Raw genomic sequence first — 23122 nt, 5'->3', positions numbered from 1 at the left:
ATTCTAAAAATAGTGGCCGCTGAAAAACTACTTTCTCAGGTTTCCAGTTTGGAAATGACACTTAAATAGAAGGCAGGTCGTTTTAGTCACAGTGCCACAGTCCCCAAACAAAGAAGAACCAGTTGTAAAAGTCCCAGTTTAGGAACAATTAGTACTTTTTTTCTCTCCCCCCCCCCCCCCCCCCGCCAACCCTGGGCCAGGGATCAAACCCACACCACAGCCTCAACCGAAGCTGCTGCAGTGACAAGGCCGGATCCTTAACCCACTCTGCCACAAGGGAACTCCAGTACTTCTAAGAAGCACATGCTGGCCATTTAATAAGTGTATTCACGGCCATCATGTACACCGTTTTATTCGTTCAAGTGTCATTATTCTGAAATGCTGGAGCCTACATCAGAGGTTGGTTCTAAAAAATGGTATTAGCCATACCAAAGATGTATAAAGAGTTCTCAAAAAAGTTTATGAGAGGAGTTCCCACTGCGGCTCACTGGGTTAAGAATCCAACTAGTATCCATGAGGATGTTCCCTCCCTGGCTCTGCTTGGTTAAGGATCCAGCAGATTCGGCTCAGATCTGGAGTTGCTGTGGCTGTGGCATAGGTTGGCAGCTGCAGCTCCTATTTGACCCCTAGCCTTGGAACTTCCATAAGTCATGAATGTGGCCCTAAAAAGAAAAAAAAAAAAAAGAGTTTATGAGACATGTATTCAAGGAAAATCCTCTTAAACAATGTAATAGTAATTGCTAGCCCTTCATGTATAAGACACTGCAGTTTAAGGCCTTTTACACATGTTGTCAAATCATTTCATCTTCACAGCAACCCTAGGAGGTATATGTTATTATTATCTCCACTTGACAGACGAAGAAAATTGAAGTTCATCAAATTTAAATAATTTGCCCAAAGTCATACCACTCATTAATGATGGAACGGAGATTTGAACTCAGGCAATCTAGATGCAGAATCATGCCCTAACCTATATTTACATGATGGATTAGAAAATGAAGTATGGGGAGTTCCCATTGTGGCTCAGCTGAAACAAACCCTGCTAGTATCCATGAGGATGTGGGTTTGATCCCTGGCCTCACTCAGTGGGTTAAGGATCTGGCATTGCCGTGAGCTGTGGAGGCGTAGGTCACAGATGTGGCTCAGATCTTGGCTGAACATTCATTCCTTGAAAAAGGAACCTTGTTTCTCATGATAAGTATGCTTAGATAACTTCTATGCCACTTGACTCACAGATGAAGGAATTAGTAAATTTTTAGGATAGACCAAATCAATCTTTTGGACCCTGGAAAGACCATGCTTAAATGTAATTATGTTCATTTAGTAATTTACTTATTCAACATTTGTTTATTCAAAAAAATTTGTCAAATCACCATTTTGTGTAATAAATTGTGGTGTGAGGTGTCACCTGGACAGGTCTGTTGGCTGCCCATAAAAGGCTTCTCAGGTTGACACTGATCTTAGTGTAATCACCTCAGCTTGGAAACTTTTAAGTTTACAAACTCCATGTTATCAAATTGATCCATTTATCAAAGATTGGCTTATGCCAATCAAATGACCATGGAACGGAGGACCTTGGTGGAATAAAAGGGACCAGATTTACCTTTCTGCCATAAACAACTAGGAAACTAGACAAAATACATAAAGCAACTCTTTTCAGACTTTGGACAATAGGCAGTCCAGAGCTGACATCACCGAGTGAAGAAAAACAAATGAAGTGAGTTCTACAATGGCCCTGGCTTTATGCCTAGAGGCACATTCTAGATCATAAATTCAGAACATGAGAGAACACAGCAATCTCACTGAGTTGAGGAGACAGAGAATGGATTCATGGTCTCTGCAGCAGCACGAACTTGCTAGGTTCCTGATAGAAATATTCCTGATTGAAATATTCTGATAGACCAGCAAGAAGGTATATAATAAAAGACCTCCAGAAATCTGCACAGGGCCTTGAGTCTTTGCTGAATACGAATGTGGCCACACACAGAGTTAAATTCCAGAGGATGAACATGGAGTAATCAAAGAGATGTAACTGAACAATTCCCAGGACTCAGACGGGCCTAGGAAGCATTCTCGCCAGGTAGAGTAGAAAGACCTCATTGACTACCCAAGACATTCAGGAGAGATCTCAGAAGAGTTAAACATTAACAACTGGTCTAAACTACCACTAAAGTAAAGTATATTCTAGACATGCTTTTAAAAAGATTTAAAGGGGAGTTCCCGTCATGGCGCAGTGGTTAACGAATCTGACTAGGATCCATGAGGTTGCTGGTTCCATCCCTAGTCTTGCTCAGTGGGTGAAGGATCCATTGTTGCCGTGAGCTGTGGTGTAGGATGCAGATGTGGCTCGGATCTGGCATTCCAGTGGCTGTGGTGTAGGCCAGCGGCTACAGCTCCAATTCAACCCCTAGCCTGGGAACCTCTGTAAGTGAGGGTACAGCCCTTAAAAAAAAAAAAAAAAAAAAAGATTTCTAGAGCTGAAAAATATATCTGATATGAAAAATTCAACATGGCAGGGCTAGCTTTCCCCAAAGCAAGTGATCAGAGAGAGTAAAAAAGAGGTAGCAAGGAGGAAGCCACGTGTCTTTTATGACCTAGTGTATTCTTTTGCTATCGCAGTAATAAATTAAGTAATAAACTTGGTGACTAAACACAAAATTTACTCTTTTACAGTTCTGTAGGCCAGAAATCTGACATGCCTGCCACCTTGTGAGGAGATGCAAGAAGACCTATGGAGAGGTTCAGTGAGGGAAGATTCACCAGCACTACGTTGCCAGGCACAGGAATGAGGTACCTTGGAAGCGGGTTCTCCACCCCAGTCAAGTCTTCAGATGACTGCAGCCGTGGCTGACTTCATGAGAAACATTAAGTCAGACTCACCAAACTAAGCCACTGCTAGATTCTGGACACAGAGAAATTGTCAGATAATAAGTATTTATTCGTTCTTTTTTTGTTTTCGGTTTTTTGGTTGTTTTTTTTGTTTTTGTTTTTGTTTTTGTTTTTGTTTTTGTTTTTGTTTTTGTCTTTTTGCCATTTTCTTTGGCTGCTCCCTTGGCATATGGAGGTTCCCGGACTAGGGGTCTAAAATTGGAGCTGCAGCCGCCAGCCTACGCCAGAGCCACAGCAAGGCAGGATCCGAGCTGCATCTGTGACCTACACCATAGCTCACGGCAACGCCGGATCCTTACCCCACTGAGCAAGGTCAGGGATCAAACCGGCAACCTCATGGTTCCTAGTCGGATTCGTTAACCACTGAGCCACAACAGGAACTCCAAGTAGTTATTCTTTTAAGCTATTACAATTTAAAACAATGTTTCCCAGACACAGAGAACATACTTGTCGTTGCCAAGGGGAAGGGAGGATGGGGAAGGGATGGATTGGGAGTTTGGGATTAGCTGATGAAAACTATTTTATATATAGAATGGAGAAACAACAAGGTCCCACTGGATAGCACAGGGAACTATATTCAATACCCTATGATAAGCCATAATGAAAAAAATATATATATGTATGGGAGTTCCATTGTGACTTAGTGGTAATGAACCCGACTAGTATCCGTGAGGATGCAGGTTCCATCCCTGGCCTTGCTCAATGGGTTAAAGATCCAGTGTTGCCATGAGCTATGGTATAGGTTGCAGACATGGTTTGGATCTGGTGCTGCTATGGCTGTGGTGTAGGCAGGCGGCCAGAGCTCCATTTCAACCCCTAGCCTGGGAACCTCCATATGCCGCAGATGCAGCCCTAAAAAAGACCAAAAAAAAAAAAAAAGGAATATATATGAGAGTTCCCATTGTGGCGCAGTGGAAACAAATCTGACTAGGAACCATGAGGTTCCAGGTTCGATCCCTGACATACCCCAGTGGGTTAAGGATCCCGCGCTGCCGTGGCTGTGGTATAGGCCGGCAGCTACAGCTCTGATTAGACCCCTAGCCTGGGAACCTCCATATGCTGTGGGAGCGGTCCTAGAAAAGGCAAAAAGACAAAAAAATAAAATAAAATAAAATAAAATTTTTTTATTTTTTTATTACTCAATGAATTTATCACATCTGTAGAATAATATAAATTTTTAAAAATTAAAGCAATGTGATTTCTAACAGTAGATAACAAATGCAAGAGTGTCTTCAACAAATAGTATTGGAACAAACTGGATAGCCATATGTGAAACGAACAAACAGAAAGAAAAAAACTTCCCCCAAACGGACATTTTCATACAGCAGAATACGACTCATCAATAAGAAGGAATGAACTATTGATCCATTTGACAACATGGATGAACCTCAAGAAACATTCTGCGGAGCAAAAGAAGTCAGGCATGAAAAGTACATCCTGTGAGATTTATTCATGTGAAACCGTAGGAAAGAAAACTGATGATGATTGAAAGCAGAGAATAGTTGCTTGGGGCTGGGGGTGAGCACGAAGGGAGGAGGAAGGAACGAAGATAGGCTTGGAAAGGAATAAAGGAAACCTGGTGTGATGGAAATATTCTACCTTTTTTTTTTTTTTTTTTTTTTTTTAGGGTTACATATGGAGGTTCCTAGGCTAGGGGTCCAATCAGAGCTACGGCTGCCAGCCTACACCACAGCCACAGCCACACGGGATTCAAGCCACATCTGTGACCTACACCACAGCTCACAGCAATGCCAGATCCTTAAGCCACGGAGCAAGGCCAGGGATCGAACCTGCAACCTCATGGTTCCTAGTCAGATTCATTTTCTGCTGTGCCAGGTCGGGAACTCCAGAAATGTTCTACATCTTGATTATAGCTCTATAGGTTATAAGGGTGTAGTTGTTAATACTCACTGAACTGTACATTTAAAATAGGTTCACTTTATATAAATTATAATTATGTAATTTATATATTTATGAATTTATGTATAATTTTGATATAATTCTGCCATATGCTATATAAAAATTACCTCAAAATTTTTTTTCGATATTAAACTGAAAAGGCATTCCCATTGTGGCTCAGTGGTTAACAAACCAGACTAGTATCCATGAGGACGTGGGTTCAATCCCTGGCCTTGCTCAGGGGGCTAAGGATCCGGCATTGCTATGAGCTGTGGTGTAGGTCACAGATGAGGCTCAGATCCGGTGTTGTTGTGATATAGGCTGGCAGCTCCAGCTCCAGTTAGACCCCTAGCCCAGGAACCTCCATATGCTGCAGGTGTGGCCCTAAAAAGACTATATATATATATATATATATATATATATAAAACTGCAAAAAAAAAAAAAAAATCCTGGAGGAGCTCTGCCTCGAAGAGTTTGGCATTGTGGGAACTCCTTCCTCTCTTGCTCCCCAGGCCATCTTGTCGGCTGCTTGCAGTTGGCGGCATCCCACACCTAAGGCAGGAAGATAGTGGCCGCAAAGAAGACGAAAACATCACTGGAGTCAATCAACTCTCCACTCCAGCTCGTCATGAAAAGTGGAAAGTACGTGCCGGGGTACAAGCAGACTCTGAAAATGATCAGACAGGGCAAAAGCGAGACTGGTCATCCTCGCCAGCGACTGCCTAGCCTTGAGGAAATCTGAAATAGATTATTATGCCCTCTTGGACAAAACTGGTGTCCATCACTACAGTGGCAATAATATTGAATTGGGCACAGCATATGGAAAATACGACAGGGATGCCCACTGGCTGTCAGGGTGGTTCTGACAGCATTAGAAGCATGCCAGAACAGACTGGTGAAACGTAAACCAGGCACAATTTTTCTTTAATAAAACTAGCCAGAGCTCATTTAAAAAAATAAAAAATCCTGGAGTTCCCACTGGCTCAGTGGGTCATGAACCTGACGTTGTTTCCCTGAAGGTGCAAGTTCAATCCCTGGCCAGGCTCAGTGCGTTAAGGATCCAGTGTTTCTGCAAGCTACGGCACAGGTCACAGATGCGGCTCAGATCCGTGGCTGTAGCATAGGCCCAGGAACTTCCAGGTGCAGCTGTAAGAAAAAAAAGAAAATTCCATGATACAAATATACATACCTAAATTGTTAGTGCCTTTTATGTTTATTCATTTATTTATTGTTTATTTTTTGCTGCGCCCACAGTATGTGAAATTTCCCAGTATCAAACCAGTGTCACAGCAGTTCCCCAAGCCACAGAACTGACAACGGCAGATCCTTAGCCTGCTGAACTACCAGGGAACTCGTGGGTAGTGCCTTTTATATAGGAAAAATTTCTTCTGGGATATATGATATTATTGGTCCCTATTAAGGATTTCTTCCTTCCAGGATCAGGGAAGCCAGGAAACTCAATCAACAGTCAGAAGATATTTGTGGTCATCAGGTCCCCTTGTTATACTCCTGATGTCATTCTTGTTACTAAAATTGCAAAGTCTGAGACTGATGTCATTCTCTCCCATTAGACAGGAATGCTCCCCGTGGGTGGAGACTGGGCCCATTTCACATATTTCTATATTCCCAGAGTCTAGCACAGTGCTCGGCACAGTGTAAATGCACAAGATGTATCTGATAAATTAATTCTCTACTTCATGCAAGGTACACAAGCTAGTCCTATGAAGACAAAGCCTCGCTTTCCTTCTCAAATGAGAAATTGCTTCCATTTCATCCAGCAGGTAGAGAAACGATGCCCTAAACACCTCCCCCTGCCCTACCCTGGGTGAGCGTTCCTCCTCCCTTCCCTGTCTCCCCCCACCTGCCCTAGCCCAGCTCTCTTCTGTAACTTGCTCACTTCTGCACCTGTAGCTGATAAGACAGAGTAGTGGAAAAGTTTCCAAAAGTAGTGGAAACCATTTATGTCAGTATTCCCTCCTATTCATCTGATGGACAGCATTTCTTGCCATTAGAATGACCTTGGCTTAGGGGGCTGCCTCCTTGGCATTCTCAGCTCTTCTCTCTAACCTAGCTTCTCCACTCCAGGCAAGTTAACAAGATCCCCTCCCTGCACACAATTCTTCCTTTTTTACCATCTCCATGACTTTACTGATGCTCTTCCCTCCACTGAGAAATCCTAACCCCTCCTTGCCAAGCCATTGGATCTGGCCTATAAGTTATATTTTAGGAAGTCATTCCTACCTAACACTTCTTCTTCTTCGTCTTCTTCTTTTTTTTTTTTTTGGTCTTTTTATGGTTGCACCCGTGGCATACGGAGGTTCCCAGGCTAGGGGTCTAATCAGAGCTACAGCTGCTGGCCTGCACCACAGCCACAGCAATGCCAGATCCGAGCCACATCTGTGACTTATATCACAGCTCACGGCAACGCCGGATCCTTAACCCACTGAGCAAGGCCAGGGATCGAACCTGCAACCTCATGGTTCCTAGTCGGATTCATTTCCACTGCGCCACAACGGGAACCCCTAACACTTCTTAATCTCTATGCTCTGCTTCTCACCAGCCCTTTGTATTCAACCTGAAGCCCAGAGACTTTGCACTTCAGGAAACTGATGGATTGGATGCATTTATGATACTTTCTACTAATCATAAACTCCTTCCGAATGATACTTAAAACAGTATGGAGATTCCTCAGAAAACTAAATATAGAACTACCTTATGATCTAGCAATCCCACTCCTGAGCATATATCTAAACAAAACTATAATTCAAAAGATACATGAACTGTATATGCATAGCAACACTATTCTCAACAGCCAAGACATGGAAACAACCTAAATGTCCATCAACAGATGAGTAGATTAAGAAGAGGTATACATATGCACCATGGAATACTACCCAGCCATAAAAAGGAACAAAATTATGCCATTCGCAGCAATGTGGATTCAACTAGAGATTCTCATACTAAGTGAAGTAAGTCAGAACGAGAAAGACAAACACCGTATGTTATCACTTATATGTGGAATCTAAAATGTGGCACAAGGAAGAGTTCCCTTGTGGCACAGTGGAAATGAATCCAACTAGTATCCATGAGGATACAGGTTTGATCCCTGGCCTTGCTCAGTGGGTTAAGAATCCAGTATTGCAGTAAGCTGTGGCATAAGTCACAGATGCAGCTCAGATCTGGTGTTGCTGTGGCTGTGGTGTAGGCTGCCAGCTTCAGCTCCAATTCAACCCCTAGCCCAGGAACTTCTATATGCCACAGGTTCGGCCCTAAAAAGCAAAAATTAAAAAAAAAAAGGTACTTGCTTGCTTCTCTCCCTTGTATCTGTTTTCCTTTCTTCCTTCTTCTTCTTATTTTTTTGGAAGTTACCAAACCAGGGGTCAAACCTATGTCACAGGAGCAACCCAAGCCGCTGCAGCAACACCAGATCCTTAACCCACTGCATCACAAAACAACTCCGGTTTTCCTTTCTTATGCAAGTGCTCAGGACAGAGTTCTGCACAGAGTTGCACTCGAGTTTCATATGTGATAGTTGGACAAGTGAAGCAACTATGGGTATTTCATCATGAGTGCAGGCTTGGAAAGGAAGCCAGTTTTTATCATATTGAAACAACGCAAGGGAGAATGTCTTTTCTGAGACCAGGATCCCAAATGCATCTCTTTTTTGTAGGTCAGGAGAATCCCATTTCTTTGCCAAAGGAGATAAATGAAGAGTCCTTGAAACACACACTGCCAGGAGTTCCCGTCGTGGCTCAGTGGTTAACGAATCCGACTAGGAACCATGAGGTTGTGGGTTCGATCCCTGGCCTTGCTCAGCGGGTTAAGGATCCGACGTTGCTGTGAGCTGTGGTGTAGTTTGCAGATGTGGCTCAGATCCCGCATTGCTGTGGCTCTGGCGTAGGCCGGCAGCTACAACTCTGATTAAACCGCTAGCCTGGGAACCTCCATATGACACGGGTGCGGCCCTAAAAAAGGCAAAAAGACAAAAAAAGCAAGAAACATACACTGCCAGGTGACACAAATAAACCAAATAATTACATTTCCTTAAACAAAAAACCCAGAACATAAGGATATGTGGGAACATACCACAGGTCATGTAATTTAGAGGTTTTTTTTTTTTTTTGGCTGCCTGCATGGCATGTGGAAGTTCCCTGGTCAGGGATCAGACCTGAGCCACAGCAGTGACCCAAGCTGTTGCGGTGACAACGCTGGATCCTTAACCCACTATGTCACAAGGGAACTCCAGATTTTTTTTTAATAAACTTTTTTTTTTTTTTTTTTGCTTTTTAGGGCCACACCCGCGGCATATGGAGGTTCCCAGGCTAGGGGTTGAATCGGAGCCACAGCTGCCAGCCTAGGGCACAGCCACAGCAACGCCAGATCTGAACCGCGTCTGTCTGTGACCTACACCACAGCTCACGGCAATGCCAGATCCTGAGCCCACTGAGTGAGGCCAGGGATGGAACCCGCATCCTCATGGATCCTTGTCAGGTTCGTTAACCACTGAGCCACAAAGGGAACTCCCTAAGAAACTTTTATTTGGAAATACATTTAGATTTACAGAAAAGTTGCAAAGGTTATATAGAGAGTTCCCATAATCTCTGTACTCAACTTCTATCTTTGTTAACATATCAGATTACCATGGTACATTTGCGAAAGCCAGGAAACACTTTTTTTTTTATTATTCCTATTATTATTATTATTAAAACTGCAGGCTTTATTTGGATTTCATAGGTTTTCCATTCATGTTCCCTTTCTGCTCCTGCATCCAACTCAGAACAGTGCATTACATTCAGTTGTCATAGCTCCCTGGTCCCCTCTAGCCTGTGACAATTTCTTGGTCTTTCCTTGGTTTTCATGACCTTGATAGTCTTGAGGAGGACTGGGCAGAGATCCCATAGAATGTCTTCCAGTCTGGGTTTGTCTGGTGTTTCCGTCATGATTAGACTGGGGTTATGGGTTATGGGGTTTTTTTTGGTTTTGCTTTTTAAATCCTGTGGCATTGAAGTGCCGTTTTCAGCACACTTCATGTCTGGGGGAACATGATACCCACATGACATCACTGGTAACATTAAGCTTCATAACTAGGTTAAGTGCAGTGCTACCAGGCTTCTCCACTGTAAAGTTACTAACTTTCCCTTTTCCTTCTCTATTCTCTGATTTTTTATTTTATTATTATTATTATTATTATTTTGTCTTTTTAGGGCCACACCCACGGCTTATGGAGGGTCCCAGGCTAGGGGTTAAATCAGAGCTGCAGCTGCCAGCCTACGCCACACCACTTCTCAGCCGCATCTGCGACCTACACCCCAGCTCACAGCAATGCTGGATCCTTGACCCACTGATTGAGGCCAGGGATCAAACGCACATCCTCATGGATCCTAGTCAGGTTCATTAACCACTGAGCCACAACGGGAACTCCATGGGTAGCTCAGATTTTAACGGACATCAAGAACCATTTTGTAAAGAGAGAGGGGTAATTTGATCATATAACGGCCTTAGGTTTTATGGATTTACTCAAATATTCCTAATTCCAGAGGGAGTCCAAAAAGACAAAGAATCTTCTCAAAGTCTGACCCTCTGAACTACAGAAATAAACCAACATGTGTTAATGTCCACTTGTCAAGCAATGAAACATGACATAGCTCTAAAATTTTTAACCTATTTGAATGCAATTTACTGACACCTGAGATCTCCCAGCTCCTTGAAATCCAGAGAAAACGGATGCGTAGAGGGTAGATGTCCAAAGTGTTTCTCGAGGTTCCTCCATATTCCTATGAAGGGATATAGGAGCTGACACCTTGGTGTCACCTTCTGATTGGAGTTTTTCTTCTGTATCTTATCTTGTGGCTGTCCCTTTAACATTCCCTGGCAGCCTGGACTCCAAATAGGATCACCCAGCCTCTTTTTAGTTTTTGTTTGTTTGGGATTTCGTTTGGCCATACCAAGGCATGTGAAAGTTCCTGGTTCCAGGGATTGAACCTGTGCCACAGCAGTTACACCAGATCCTTAACCCACTGAGCCACCTGGGAACTCCTAGCCCAGCTTCTTTTTGGGTTTGGTTTTTTGTTTTTTTGTCTTTTTTTTGCCTTTTCTAGGGCCGCTCCCATGGCATATGGAGGTTCCCAGGGGTCTGATCGGAGCTGTAGCCGCCGGCCTACACCAGAGCCACAGCAACGTGGGATCTGAGCCGTGTCTGTGACCTACACCATAGCTCATGGCAACGCCGGATCCTTAACCCACTGAGCATGGCCAGGGATTGAACCTGCGTCCTCATGGATGCTAGTCAGATTTGTTAACCACTATGCCACAACGGGAACTCCCTAGCCCAGCTTCTTTTTGATTCATCTCATTCCCAAAGAAACAAAGTCCAAAGGCTATTGAGTAGACAGGAAGGGTTTCAATGAAGGGTTGCATCTGTACCCTACAGCAAATGAACGCAACCCTTACTGATCCTTTGGACCATCCTATTCCAGGAATGTCTTATTGGAAGTGCGGTCTCCAGCCAAGCCAGCCTCCAACTCACCCCATGGTGGCCCAGCTTCTCGACATCAGATTTCCTGGCTTCTGTCTCTACTGCGTCCCCCTCTTTCTTCCTCTCTCTTTCGGCATCCTTTTCTAGATCAAAAACGAAGACCAAATTCTTCTCATTTTCTCTTTCGAATTGTTTTAGCGCTCTCTCTCTCTCTCTTTTTTTCTTTTTTCTGGTCTTTTTAGGGCTGTATCCATGGCATATGGAAGTTCCCAGGCTAGGGGTCTAAGTGGAGCTGCTACCAGCCTACACCACAGCTGGAGCAATGCCAGATCCAAGCCGCATTGCTGTGACCTACACCACAGCTCCCAGCAACGCCGGATCCTTAACCCACCGAGTGAGACTAGGGACTGACCCTGCATCCTCATGGTTACTAGTCAGATTCGTTTCCACTGAGCCACAACAGGAACTCCTCCTTGGCTCTGTCTTTGGGGCGATAAGGCTCCTTGCCTGCAGAGATCACTTTCTGCCCCTGGGAGTTATGAAGTGGCTGCAAAAGCTCACGGTCTCTAGCGGAAAGCAAATGCCAACCAAGCACTTACTTGCACCAGACATGTTCATGGGCCTCTTTACCTGAACAACCTTTTTTCTTCATTTTATTTTTTTATTGACCTATAATATTGTATTAGTTTTACGTGTATAACAACGATTTTATATAAATATTATATATATAAATTATAGCAAAATGATGACCACAAAAAGTTTAGTTAACATCCTTCACCTCACATAGAGAACTGTCTTTATTTAATCCTCAGAGAAATTCTGTAAGGTAAGTTTTTTTTTTTTTTTTTTTTTCATTTTATGGCTGCACTCACGGCATAGGGAGGTTCCCAGGCTAGGGGCTGAATAGGAGCTACAGCTGCCAGCCTACACCACAGGCACAGCAACTCAGGATCTGAGCCACGTCCATGACCTACATCACAGCTCCCGGCAACGCCAGATCCTTAACCCACTGAGCGAGGCCAGGGATCAAACCTGCATCTTCATGAATTCTAGTTGGGTTCGTTAACCACCGAGCCAGGAAGGGAACTCCTATAAAGTAGGTTTTGACCCTTGAAAAAATGATGGCTTAGAGACAGTGGTGTGCTGGTAAATGTTTGGTGGAGAGAAGACCCTGACTTGTAGAGTTTTTGATTTCTGCTGTGTAAATACTCCCACTGCAGCCAACATCCAGCCACCAACGGGATGTTACTGAATTCAGAGGCAGGAAGAGATGCTTGGCAACATGCCACGATCTAGAATCTCCGCCAAACAGATACCATAGCCAGAAAGAACCTGGTGGGCAACGATAATTGTAAAATGGAGGGAAATAATCAGGAATTATTCATTTTATATTTCAGAGATATTAATCCTAATTAAATAAACCAATTACCAATGGGGAAAAAAAAGGAATTGTTCATTTTAGAGTATTTTCTTGTTTCCAATATAATTTATTTAACTGTAAGTTGATAATCTTATTTTTACAGAACCAACTTTTTACTGTGGTAAAATATACGTAGCACAGGAGTTCCCTTGGTGGCACAGTATGTTCAGCATCCGACTGTAGCAACTTGGGTTGCTGCAGAGGCACAGGTTCAATCCCTGGCCCTGAGCAGTGGGTTAAAGGAGCCAGCAATGCCACTGCTACGGCATAGGTCACAGCTGTGGCTCAGATTCAAACCCTGGCCTGGGAACTTCCATATGTGTCAGGTGTGGCTATTCAATTAAACACGCACTCGGAGTTCCCGTCATGGCGTCATGGCGTGTAGCAGAAACGAATCCGACTAGGAACCACGAGGTTTTGGGTTCAATCCCTGGCCTCGCTCAGTGGGTTAAGGATCTGGCGTTGCCTTGAGCTGTGGTGTAGGTTGCAGACAAGCCTCGGATCTGGCGTTGCTGTGGCTGTAGTGAAGGCCAGCGGCTACAGCTCCGATTGGACTCCTAGCCTGGGAACTTCCATATGCTGCAGGTGCGGCCCTAATAAGACAAAAAGACAAAAACAAACAACCCCTCCCAAATATATATATAACATAACACATAACATAAAATTTGCCATTTTAGGAGTTCCCTTGAAGCACAGCAGCTTAAGGATCCGACATTGTCTATCACTGCAGCGGCTCAGGAACTTCACATACTGTGGGCATGGGCGTGGCCTCAATAAATAAATAAATTTTAAAAAATTTTAACTGTACAATTCAGTGGCATTAAGTATTTTCACAGTATTGTAGAGCTCCCCCCAATACCTATTTCCAGAAAAAAAGTTTTCCATCATCTTAAACAGAAGCACTGTCTTATTTCCAGATGCTGGTAACTTCTACTTTACTTTTTGCCTTTTAAATATAAGTGGAATCATACAATATTTGTTCTTTTGAATTTGGCTTATGTCAAATTTGACTTATGTCACTCAGCATAATGTTTTCAAGATTCATCCATACTGTAGCAGGTAGAAAAAAATTCCTTCTTTTTTTTTTTTTTTTTTTTTTTTTTTTTTGTCTTTCTGTCTTTTCTAGGGCCGCACCTGTGGCATGTGGAGGTTCCCAGTCTAGGAGTCTAATGGGAGCTGTAGCCACCGGTCTATGCCACAGCCACAGCAATGCCAGATCTGAGCCGTGTCTGCGACCTACACCAAGCTCATCACAACGCCAGATCCTTAACCCACTGAGCAAGGCCAGGGATCAAAGCCATGAACTCATGGTTCCTAGTCGGATTCGTTAACCACTGAGCCACAAGGGGAACTCCAAAAAATTCATTCTTTTTTATGGCTGAATAAAATTCTGTTACATGTATATACCTAACCTTTTGTTTATCCATTCATCTGCTGAAAGACACGTGGGGTATTTCTACCTTTTGGCAGCTCTGAACATTAGTGTGTTAAGTAAGTGCTTCAGTCCCTGCTTCCAATATCACTTACTGTTCGTGTTTAACAAACAGTTGGAAAACTCCTGAACATTTAACCATCAGCTGTGGTGAGCCTGTCACAGCTGTCAGAGCTGCCCTCGCACAGCACTGGACAGGCCATTATTTAGTAAGTTGGACCCAACGAGGGTCAACTGGGGATTCAACTCTGTCATCTTCCAAATGTGCCTGATGATAAGAATTGCCTGGGACATGTATTAAAATATTGGTTCCCAGGCTCTCACGGGGATTCTGAAGGTCTGAGGTGAAGTGATTTTACTCATTGGGGTTTGGCTTGGGCTGGAAAGCCTGATATGAGCCTGCAGTACCACCCAATGTAGGCTGGAAGGCAGAGGGTACAAGTAGAGTGCCCTGGAGTTCCCACAGTGGCTTAAGGGGAACAGTGGCATCTCTGCAGTTCCAGGATGCAGATTTGGTTCCTGGCCAGGTGCAGTGGGTTAAGGGAATTACATATGCCATGGGGTGGGCAAAAATAGGAAAAAAAACAGAACAAAAAATTTAATGCTCTGGAGTTCCTGTCGTGGGGCAGCAGAAATGAATCCGACTAGGAACCATGAGGTTGCGGGTTGGATCCCTGGCCTTGCTCAGTGGGTTAAGGATCCAGCACTGCTGTGAGCTGTGGTGTTGGTCGAAGACACAGCTCAGATCTGGCATTGCTGTGGCTCTGGTGTAGGCCGGCAGCTGTAGCTCCGATTGGACCCCTCGCCTGGGAACCTCCATATGCTGCGGATGAGGCCCTAAAAAGAAAGAAAGAAAAAAAAAAAAACATATATATATATATTATATATCATATAATAAATATATATGATATATAATAAATATATATAATATATAATAAATATATATAATGCCCTGGAAGAAAGGAGTCCATTGTACGTCTTTTGGGGGAGAACTTGCTGCAAATTTGGGGACGGCATTTTTTTCCCCTTCTAGAATCCTTCCCAGCTCTAATATTCACGGACTGTGCAATTCTCACCTGCTCATGTCCCTGCAATCCCATCTTAGGAAAGCACACCTAAGTGCAAATCATTAGGCCCAGCAATCTGACAGTCACAGAAGCTTGCCTATCAGGCTGTTTAGAGGATGCCATTCTGCAGTGTTATTTTGATACCCTGACAAGATATTTTTAGAGACCGAGAAGCCCAAATGAAAAAGCTGCTACAAGAGGAAAAAAAAAGTGAAATTAACCCAGGGCGCCATTACATGGAAATCTACAGTAAATAGCAGCTAGGAATGAAGAAAAAAGTACCAAGTATTTTGGGGAATGAGTTTTCTGAGAAGCGAGGAGACGAAGACAAGTTCCCAATCAGTGTGCAGAGATGCGCCAGGGTCCTGCCAGCAATGGAGAGAACGGCCTCAGGCAGGCAGCCCTGTCCTGATGGGCTGTCACCCTGGTATTGGTGCAAGAGGCACTTCCTTCCTACTGGTAAGGGCTGGATGTGGCTGGAGACCCAGTGCTTCAGCTTTCCTGGACATGGTCAAGGACTTTACTGGCTTTCTGCTTAGTCCCAGGGTTCTTGGGTTGGCTCTGGAATATGCCTAGTTAAGGGCCTAAAACGCCTTGTCTTCTTCCTCTGTCCTGTCTCTCCTCCAGACTAGCAGTGTCTCTAGCATTTCTCAGTGTCTCTATTTGAGTGTTTCTGATCGGGATGGATTAAGAGAGTCACACAGGTAATTGTAGGTGTCCCAGTAGGAGCCCACAGATAGAGAGGGAAACCTAGGGAACTTCGGGAGACACTGTAAATTAATAATCGCTTAAGAAAGCCACCAGGGAGTTCCTGTCATGGCTCAGTGGTTAATGAGTCCAACTAGGAACCATGAGGTTGCAGGTTCAATCCCCGGCCTCACTCTGTGGGTTAAGGATCCGGCGTTGCCATGAGCTGTAGTGTAGATTGCAGACACGGCTTGGATCCCAGGTTACTGTGGCTGTGGTGTAGGCCAGAAGCTGTAGCTCTGATTCGACTCCTAGCCTGGGAACCTCCATATGCCATGGCTGTGGCCCTAAGACAAAAAAAAAAAAGCCATCAAAATGTTGTGGAAGAAGCAGACTTCCTTAACTATATATACTATATATATATATATATATATTTTTTTTTTTTTTGGTCTTTTTGCCATTTCTTGGGCCGCTTCCATGGCACATGGAGATTCCCAGGCTAGGGGTCAAATCAGAGCTGCAGCCGCTGGCCACAGCCACAGCCACAGCCACAGCAACACCAGATCCAAGCCATGCCTGCGACCTACACCACAGCTCATGGCAACGCTGGATCCTTAACCCCCTGAGCCAGGCCAGGGACCGAACCCACAACCTCATGGTTCCTAGTCGGATTCACTAACCATTCAGCCACGATGGGAACTCCCCAGGCTTCCTTAACTATAAAGCAATGAATAGAAACATAAGATATGACGCAGGTCATGAAGTGAAAGATAAAACGAGGCCCGCATTCAAGTTCAGCAAGATAAAGATCCTTAGGACCAAGGACAGGAGTTTTACGATGACATCCCAAAGTAAGAGAACCTCATTATATGGAAACCTGAAAGGATTCAACATATTTCAGCCTGTGTTACCATCCTTCTGCTGATGTCAATAAACACCATGACAGCCCTGGTTTGACCTCACAGGGTCAAATACTCTCTTACGGGATGCAGAGGAGCAGCTAATGATGTAAGCCTGGTGTCTAGAGCGAGGAGGAGGTGGTCTTTCCCCCCTCCCCCACTTCCCTTGGATTATAAAACTGTAGCCCACCTAATCCTTGGGCCAGGGTCTCCTCGCCTGCCTGCTTGCATCTCTCACAAGAGTCCCATCTTGGAGTTCCCATCGTGGTGCAGCGGAAAGGAATCCGACTAGGAACCATGAGGTTGCGGGTTCAATCTCTGACCTCACTCTGTGGGTTAAGGATCCGGCGTTGCCGTGAGCTGTGGTGTAGGCTACAGATGTGGCTCGGATCTGGCGTTGCTGTGGCTGTGCTGTATGCAGGCAGCTGTAGCTCTGATTGGACCCCTAGCCTGGGAACCTCCGTATGCTTCAAGTGTGGCCCTAAAAGGACAAAACAAAACAAAACAAGAGTCCTATCTTAATAAATCTATTTCTTACCTATCACTTTGTCTCTCATTGAATTCCTTCTGCACTGAGATACAAAGAACCTGAACTTCAGTAAGGCCGGACACCAGGTGGGTGATTCTACTTAATAAATGAATCTGGTTCCTGGCTGGGTGCGCGTCCTGGCACGTGGCTTCAAGTCCCAGTCTGAATTCTGGCTAGGTTCAAGTCAAAAGTGTTGTCAGTTTACCTTCCATGAGCTCAGCTTTGAAGACCCATCTGAAAAACTACCCCTTAGAAGAAGGTCCACACCCTTAGCTTAGACCTCTTAGATCAGTGGCGCCCAGCTTCCTTGGGGCCACAGACTTTTCTTCCTGATGAAGCCTCTGAGGCCTCACCCATGATTTGCTAAAGTTTCAAAGGTCGTGTTGCCGCCCTCAAGCCCATCAATGGATCCCCATCAATGGATCCACTCTGCCTTAGGTAGTGATTCAGACCCTGGTGGCCCTGGACAGCTTGACTCTCAGCTGGGAACTGGCTCAGGCCCTACAGACCCAGCACTCCAACTCTGAGAGGAATTTGAATGGCCCTCTTTTTCCCTAAGTCTTGATATACTACTAATTGCATAATTCTGAGAAAGATCAAGAGGCTTCTTCTGGCAATGCTAAGATACCCTTGGGTTTCTTATCAAAGAGAGGAATAGAGGAGAGTTCTCGAAGGGGGCAGCCGGAGCGGGGGCGGGGGGGGGGAGGAGGAAAGTCTGAGTCACTGTTTAACCCAGAAAGATGGAAAGATCTTCAAGTGGATGAGAGGAAGTGTAGACAGAAGATGCTCAAGTCACTTCCCAATAGCCACTGAATTCAGGGCAGAGAATTTCATGAGTGCCTGGGGGATGTGTAAGCAGATAGGGTGGGGGGTGGTCCCAGAGAATTTTTTTTTTTTTTTTTTTGGCTTTTGTCTTTTTAGGGCCGCACCCGTGGCTTATGGAGGTTCCCAGGCTAGGGGTTGAATCGGAGCTGCAGCCAGTGACCTACGCCACAGCCATAGCAACACGGGATCCAAGCCGTGTCTGCAACCTACACCACAGCTCACGGCAACACTGGATCCTTAACCCACTGAGCGAGGCCAGGCTTCGAACCTACAACCTCATGGTTCCTAGTCGGATTCGCTAACCACTGAGCCACAGCGGGAACTCCAGGAATGGCTTTTTATTTATTACAGCCGCACGTGTAGCATATGGAAGTGCCCAGGCTAGGAGTCATAGCAGAGCCGCATTGGCCAGCCTACGCCACGGCCAGAGCAATGCTGGATCCAAGATTCATGCAACCTATACCACAGCTCACAGCCTCACCTGATCCTTTAACCCACAGAGCAAGGCCAGAGATTGAACCCACATTCTTAAGGATATTAATCGGGTTCTTAACACAAGGGGAAGTTTTTTCTTTTCTTTTCTATTTAAGGGCCACACCCGCGGCACATGGAAGTTCCCAGGCTAGGGATCAAATCAGAGCTGCAGTTGCCGCCCTACGCCACAGCCAAGGAGGAGCCGAGCCGCATTTGCGACCTACACCACAGCTCAGGCAATGCTGGATTCTTAACCCACTGAGCAAGGCCAGGAGTCGAACCCACATCCTCAACAGATACCAGTCGGATTTGTTACCGCTGAGCCACGAGGCGAATTCCCAGGAATGGCTTTCTTGACTTGACATAAAAGAAGCCAGTTTGGCCTAAGCTATTTTGTCATCAAAGCCTGGCTGCAATGCTTGCCCTTGAACAGGTAATAAATAATCTTAAGGGAAGTGAAAGAAAGCAGGAACAGAGGAAAAGTACTCAAGAAACAATAGTTCTGTGATAAAACAGAGTCCTGGTTCCTCCTCAAGGGATACCCGTAACAACCTGATACCTGTCTCTGAGTTTTGCAGGACCTAGAGCCCCCGTCCAGGTGGAGGTTGGAATGAAGATATTGAAAAAATACCAAAATATTTTTGATATTGAAAAAAATATCGAAAGTGTTACCCTCATGACTTAATCGCTGAAGCCTGGACTCTATCAGTCTTGGCCCCAATTCTATGCTGAACTCTTCACCGTCCACACCCCTTCATGAATATGTATGTACCCTTAGCTTAAAAATTAAAACTTTCCCAATTTCGCTGTTTGGGGAGACGTTGCTTTGCAAAAGATCCCTGGTGTTCTCCTAACCAGCTGCAAATAACAAACCCTTCCCTTCTTCTGATCTTTGGCTTGGTTGTATCTTTTGGCTCCATACCCACCAAGAAGCAAACCCAGTTTCCAGGTAAAGTGGGGGTGAGATGTGATGACTAGCCCACACTGTTGGGCTTCAAGGCCCCTTCAAGGAGACTGAACTCAAAGCCTGAACTCAAAGATAAGAATTATCAGACCCTTGGAGTGAATAAGCAATGAAGTCCTGCTGTATACAGCACAGGGAACTATATCCCATCACTTGTGATGGAACATATTGGAAGATATGAGAAAACGAATGTATACATAGGTACAACTGGGTCACTTTGCTGTATAGCAGAAACTGACAGAACATTGTAAATTAACTATAACAAAAAATTAAAATTAAAAAAAGCAAAAAAAAAAATACCAGACCCTCATCATCACCCCACCCACCTCATTGTAATGTTCCCCCCAACCTTGAGCAACCTGGCCTACTCATTTCCTGCCCCCTGCTAGGAAGGGGCCCACTCCTTGCCCCGCCCCTTATACACCCCAACCAACCAGCAAGTGTATTGAAAGACTCCTTTTTTCCCAACCAATCAGCAGGTCAGCAGGCATATCCTGAGACCTCATCTATAAAAACAGACAAAACCACGCACCAAGGTCAGCTCTCCCTGATTGTCAGGAAGTCATCCTGCTGCCCTACCAGCATTCCTTATCTCAATAAACTTTTTTTCCTTTTTTTTTTTTTTTGTTCGTCTTTTTAGGGCTGCACCTGTGGCATATGGAAGTTCCCAGGTTAGGGGTCAAATAGAAGCTGTAGCCGCCGGCCTATGCCAGAGCCACAGCAACTCGGGATCTGAGCAGCATCTGCCACCTACACCACAGCTCACAGCAAAGATGGATCCTTAACTCACTGAGCAAGGCCAGAGATTGAACCTGCCTCCCCATGGATATTAGTCAGATTTGTTTCTGCTGAGCCACGAACTCAATATACTCTTCTTTCTCTTCACTTGGCCATACTGGAAAATTCTTTTTTTCCGATCCAAGTGCACAGACCACCTCACACGTCATCAAGGAACATGCCAGCCAGGAGTTCCCACTGTGGCGCTGTAGGTTAAGGATCCAGTGTTGCAGCAGCTGTGCAATAAGACTCAATCCCTGGCCCTAGAATTTCCATATGCTGCAGGTGTGGCCAAAAAAGAATAATATATAATAAGAAAACATGTCAGCCTGCATTAAGTGGAGGGTAGACAAATTAACACCCCCACCTCTCTACGCACCCCCAAGCTCTCCTGCTTAAAGTATGTGGCACATGGGGTTTGCTTTTTCAAGTAAATATAGGAAGAATGACTCTGTTGAAAGAGTTATCTTGCCCTATAGAGTCATCTTATGCTGACCAATTAGATTTTTTTTTTTTCTTTTGGTCTTTTTAGGGCCGCACCCACAGCATAAGGAGGTTCCCAGACTAGGGGTCAGATTGGAGCTGTAGCTGCTGGCCGCAGCCACACCAACTCGGGATCTGAGCAGCATCTGCCACCTACAGCACAGCAATGCCCGACTCTTAACCCACTGAGCAAGGCCAGGGATCGAACCCTAGTCCACATGGATCCTAGTTGAGTTCGTTACTGCTGAGCCACAGGGAACTCCCTGACCAATTAACGTTGAAGAGTGTCTCCCAAAGGCAATGGATTTTGGTTTTGTCTTAGTTAATGCTGCGTATGGAGCCACTATTCCTGGCTGCTGTTAGATTTAATTGTCTCTTTAGGCTACTTCCTATGGTTTATGAAAAAGACCGTTATGTGAATAGGGCAGACATCCAGAGCCTATGACTTGCTGGAGGCTCTGGGAGGGGAAGCGGAGGGTGGGTGGGGTGAAGGAGCAGGCAGGGACTGATAAGCTTTGAGGACCCTGATGCTTACTCCTCCCTTCTGAATTTTAGATATTGTTTGGGGCCGGTGGAGGAAAACATATATATGTATATTCCATGTTTCTATTTTTTAAATATTTTTATTTTTTCTATTGTAGTTGATTTACAATGTTCTGTCAATTTCTGCTGTCTATGTCACACAGTAACGCAGGATCCAAGCTGCGTCTGCAACCTACACCATGGCAACACCGGATCCTTAACCCCCTGAGCGAGGCCAGGGATCAAACCCAAAACCTCATGGTTCCTAGTCAGATTTGTTTCCACCGCAACACGAAGGGAACTCCTCCTTTCTTTCTTTCTTTCTTTCTTTCTTTCTTTCTTTCTTTCTTTCTTTCTTTTTTTTTACTGTGTTTTTCTTCCAGTCTTGGTTCAGAGTCATGTCCACTTAACTAAGTATGAGTTATAATGAAATACTCTTTTGTGTTGTTTTTAAACCAAGCATTATACTACATTTGTAATGATGTTATTTATTCCTAACGAGTAGCTTTTAAAACAGACACAGTCCTCCCTTTTTTCTGACTGTAAATGTAAAGCATATTCATTATTTTTTAAAAGGCAGACAATATGCCAAGAAAGTGAAAAATCACCCTCGATATTTTGAAGTGTACCCTTCAAAATTTGTTTCTATGTGTGTACAAATAGATACAAAAAAATGGATCATACACTCTATCAAATTACCCATGACATTTTTCACAGAACTAGTATAATTCTAAAATTAATATGAAACCATAGAAGATCCAGAATTGCCAAAGCAGTCTTGAGGAAAAAAGAACAAAGCAGGAGGCATTATGCTCCCAGATGTCAGACAATACTGCAAAGCTGCAGTAATCAAAACAACATGGTAGTGGAGTTCCCACTATGGTACAACACGGGATCCTTACCCCACTGAGCGAGGCCAGGGATCAAGCCTGCAAGCCTCATGGATTCTAGCTGGGTTCGTAATGCGCTGAGCCATGATGGGAACTCCTAAAGTTTTTTTATTTTTTAATTTTTTTGGCCATGCCCTTGGCACGTGGAAGTTCTTGGGATGAAGATGGAAACTGTGCCACAGCAGGGACCCAAGCTGCTGCAGTGACAATGCTGGATCCTTAACCAGCTGCGTCACAAGAGAAGACCAGTAAAATGTTTTTTTAATTATTTTTAAATTAAATAGATTGGTATATTTAAGTATGGGTGTGCCACAGTTTATTTACCCTTTTCTATTGATGACACTTCATTTGTTTCCAAGTTGTCCCCACTGTAACAGTTCTCATACATATCTCTTCTCTCTTTCGGGCTAATTCCTAGAAGTAGAATTTGTGGGCCAAAGGGAATGCGTATTTATTTTGCATTACATTTTTTACTAATTATACCTCCCAAAAGAGTGAAAAAAGAGCTCCGTTCCCCTCACTCTTGCCAGTATAATCATCCTTCTTAATAGCCGCAAAATAATCCTGAATTAATGCTCGAGAATGGGCCTTCCAGTTTGGAGGCAAAGCCACCTTATCCCCCAGGAACGTCAATTGTCCCTGTCATGCGCGGCTACCGCCGCCAGATGGCGAGAGGGAGACCTGGGAGGACAGTGGCAGGACCAGCCCTGGCTCGGGTGGCCGACGCTGGTCTGACCCAGTGCCCGCCAACGCAGGGCAGGAAGAAGGCCAAACAGGGTGGGAGAAACGGGCCCCGGGCCCAGAGGACACGAAGGCAAGGCCAAGTGGGGGCGTTGAGCGATCCGGGGAAGAAGACGCGGGTTAGGGGAGGAATCGGGGGCTGCACCGTC

The 23122-nt window shown here is 44.7% G+C and overlaps 1 protein-coding gene and 1 pseudogene across 4 annotated transcripts in view; one reads left to right on the top strand and one right to left on the bottom strand.

Moving 5' to 3' along the window:
* Nucleotides 1–23122, bottom strand: part of USP32 (ubiquitin specific peptidase 32) — a 250342-nt gene that overhangs the window by 227028 nt on the left and 192 nt on the right. For 2 of the 4 annotated variants that reach the window (XM_084985059.1, XM_084985061.1), the window contains exon 2: nt 11315–11406. The exons of the other annotated variants lie outside the window; for them this stretch is intronic. The gene's annotated coding sequence lies outside the window, so the exon portion shown is untranslated. The remainder of the gene's footprint in view (nt 1–11314; nt 11407–23122) is intronic. 4 annotated transcript variants of the gene reach the window in all.
* LOC100620905 (large ribosomal subunit protein eL30 pseudogene) lies at nt 4271–23097 on the top strand (annotated as a pseudogene).

This window comes from Sus scrofa, chromosome 12 (genome assembly GCF_054392235.1).
Source record: "Sus scrofa isolate SSC_HxYL_T2T_F1_AM1 chromosome 12, Sscrofa_HxYL_maternal_Yorkshire_Landrace_v2.0, whole genome shotgun sequence".
Classification (NCBI taxonomy): Eukaryota; Metazoa; Chordata; class Mammalia; order Artiodactyla; family Suidae; genus Sus; species Sus scrofa.
This window is presented reverse-complemented; position numbering and strand designations above follow the sequence as displayed.